Raw genomic sequence first — 3,994 nt, 5'->3', positions numbered from 1 at the left:
TATGCCTATTTTTTTGCTCAATAACTCCATTTTGCTGCGAAGTATATCTACATATATATTGCCTTTGTATACCATTTTTCTGTAAAACATCAAGAAACTCATTGGAGAGATATTCTCCTTCGCTATTCGACCTTAGGCATTTAATATGCAACCCTGTCTCCTCAATCAAAGGTTGAAAGCTTTTAAAGTGAGTAAACACCTCACTTTTCTCATGCATAAAGTAAATCCATACTTTGCAAGAATGATCATCAATGAAAGAGACATAATACTTGCAACCACTCAAAGTTCCTGTCTTTGTAAGACCGCACACATTAGAATATATCAATTCAAGTGGCTTCTCGTATGCATGCTTTTTATGTGGAAACACATCTTACTTGCTTTCCAAATTGACATGCTTCACATAATTTATGCATCCCATCAATCCTAAACTTGGGCAAGCCATCCACAATCTATTTTGATTACATGTCTTTCGGTCGTTGCACATTCACATCTCCAATTCTGTTATACCAAATTTCAATAGCCAGCACTATACCTAAACCTTGTGTAAACATGGTAGTATCCATTTTAGGCAAACTTATATCAAGAGTAAACACTCTACCAGCACGTTTTCCTTTTGCAATTAACTTGTAATCATTTTTTAGATCTTCCACATAACAACCATCAAATGTGAACCAAATCTACAATCCTTGTTTTGCCACTTGACCAACAGAAACCAAGTTTTTTGTAATATTCGATACATATAGCATATCAATAAAGTACTTAGTTTTTCCATCCTGCATATTGAAAGAAACATTTCCAACATGAGTAATGGGGTGAGCTGTATCATCCCTCATCTCCACATAGCCTGGAGACTCTAGACTATGCATATCTCTAAACCACTTTCCATGAGAAGTCATGTAGTCAAAGGCACCTGAATTTGTATACACCTAAATTTGTATACCATATATCATTCTTTGATGAACTATTAGCAATCGTAGTATTCATAAAGTGCTAAGTAACAAATAATTGTTCACTTCTGTCATTGTTTCTGCTATTGGATGCATAATTACCTTGCTGCTTTTTTCAATTTCTAATTTCGGCCTTCTTTTTGAAGCAATTTTTAGAAATATACCCTTTTTTAACACAATGCCAACACTCTTTGCTATCACCATAATTTTGTTGCATATTAGAATCTATAACTTGCCCTCTTTGAATTCCCCTTCGTCGGGTTTGTTCTCCTTTATTTTGGTGTGCATCATAACCTTGACCACGACCACCACCTTGGCCTTTGCCCCATGACTTCTACCTCTCTTAGTAGAGTAAAACACTTATTCAAACTTATTTTTTCTTTGAGAAAAAGAGGAATCCAAGCCAAGGTTCTTCTTCTCAAGTATTAGCATAGAAATCACGTCTACAAAATTAGGGATATCATCCCTTATATTCATAGATGACTTGAAGCTCTCGTATTCATCTCCAAGTCCATCTAAGCATGTGCGCACAATATTATAATAATCAATACCACACTGATAGATCCAAGGGCTTCCACAATACTCTTGATCCTCAAGGCATAATCATTAATAGACAAGTTTTCTCTTTTCACTTGGTTCATGAGCTACAACATTCTAGCCTTTGTATTTACTTCGATTAGCCCTGTTGAATTTTTCCATGCAATAGTGGGGGTTTCAGATTCCTACAAATAGCCCATCATGCTATTTGTGACATTGATGGATAGTAAATACATGACTTTACTCTGTGTGTGCTCCCAATCTTTCTTAGCCTTTACCTGTTCTACAATAGCATTTCAGTGTAGGAACTTTAGGTGCTATTGCCATGTCTCCTTCAATGTAATTTCAAACACCTTTGCTCTTTAAGAAATTTGTCATCTTGGACTTCCATGTAAGATAATTGTTCTTACTAAGATTATCGTTGACAATCCAGTTGAAGTTGTTAGACATTTTGATAAAACAAAAACTTTGCAAAAACCTATGATCTGTAAGAAAATATAATATGGCACTTTGATGATCTTATAGTTATAATAACCAATAAGTCTTTAGTGATACATCAAATGACCATGAGAACTTGGGGCTTACTTTAGTGGTTTAGGGATTTATTTCTTTTAAGTGCGTGCCTAGTTTTGGACAAGGTCTTGGTTGCCTTATTGATGCAAGATGATTTGAACAACACTAACATTGTAAATATAATATGGCATTTTGATGATCTTATAGTTACAATAACCAATAAGTCTTTAGTGATGCATTAAATGACCACAAGAACTTCGGGCTTACTAGGGGTTTGTTTCTTTTAAGCGCATGTCTAGTTTTGGACAAGGTCTTAGTTGCCTTACTTGCCTTACTGATGCAAGGTGATTTGAACAGCATTGACACTGTAAATATAATATGGCATTTTGATGATATTATAGTTACAATAATCAATAATAATAATTAGTGATGCATCAAATGACCATTAGAGAGTGCATGATTTGAGTACATCGGTGTATCATCTTTTTTAGGGAATGTTCAATAAGGCATACTTATGTCCATGTTAGCTACTCAAATCATCTCCTACAATAAATCTACTACTCACCTATAAAGTAACATGCCTTAATGCTTCCTTAAAGCAATGATATTGTTTAAGTTAAATTAAAGTCAAAATAGTACATGAAGCTATATGCATGAGATATACCAAACAAAACATGTTACCTTAAAGTGCTTTTAACCTGATAAACAAAGATGAATATATGAAAATGTCCTATTTTGCTTATTTTCTTATTTGTGGTGTCTTTCAAGGTTTTTCAAGGATGTCAATTCTCATCCCTTAAGTGAGTCCACCTTTAAGAAGGGACCTTTAGGACCTTAGGCACTTTTTCAAATTGCTAAGTCTTCCCCATCTTAGAGTAAATAAAATATATAAAGGTGTTGTATGATATGATCAACACGCTAAAGACAAAGTTGTCATGCATAGTCTCTCAAAACAAAACAAAGTGAAGGGGAACATTTTGTTTTTAGTTTTGCACTAGAATAAGCTAGGGAAAAAACAAATTGTTGAAGCCAATAAGTGGTAGATTGGGAGGATATGTGAGTTGCTAGAGGCCTCTCATTCCAAACCCACGATTGCACAATTTCATGGTATCTTATTCTCAAATCTATTGCGTGAAAAAAAAAGGCAAAAAACTTACGAATTGTTGAACCATTTGGCGATCTTCTCCTTGATCCTTGTCCAGTACCAGTCAAACCTTTGTCTTATTGTTATGCCTACTCCAACCGGAGTACCTAATTATTCAAATGAAATGAAGAGAAAGCATTACAAAAAAAAAAAACTTACGAAATGTTTGGAAAAATTGCAAATTGACAAAGTTGAATGCTGTGGTATTTAATGCTTTTTTGGAGCCCTTGGTAAAAAAAGACTTGAATTATCATCTAAACTTGTCAAGTTAGCAAATACATACACATGCATGCATGGAGTCATCTCATGTGATATTGGATATGAAAAGCACGGTTTATGAGATAAATGTGTATGAAAATTAAGAAGTAGATTCTTTCCTCTTTGCCTTTATGTTACAATCTAGCCGACTTTGGTTGATAAATAACCTATAAAAAATTGACTTATAGCCTTAATTTGACAATAGGGATGCATATTTTGCACGAATTTTATAGCTAGTTTTCTTCCATTTTGACATTGTTTATAGACAAATTTGTGAAATGTCTTCTAGCCGTATCTTTGATGGTAATCAAGGATGGTGCAGAGCCCAAGTTACCCTGGATCACCCTTAAAGCCAAATTCTAGGTGCCTAATATGATGTAAATGCTCATTTCTTTACTTTGATACAACTTACAGCATTTCTCCCCCGATAGAAGGGTAATGTCTGCCCAGAAAAGTCACATTGGCTGTATCGACTATCCAAAATGCTGCGAGAAATTTGCATGACTTATTGGACTTTGCATGTGTTTAACTGAATAGGTTATGGAATAGAGCATAGAATAGATCATAGTACCTTCAATTCCCGAGGGTCTTTTAT

The sequence above is a fragment of the Lygodium microphyllum genome, chromosome 9 (assembly GCF_053477565.2).
Source record: "Lygodium microphyllum isolate KBCC chromosome 9, Lygodium_microphyllum_v1.1.10, whole genome shotgun sequence".
Taxonomy (NCBI): Eukaryota; Viridiplantae; Streptophyta; class Polypodiopsida; order Schizaeales; family Lygodiaceae; genus Lygodium; species Lygodium microphyllum.
The sequence above is the reverse complement of the archived record's forward strand: the minus strand, read 5'-3'. Positions refer to the sequence as shown.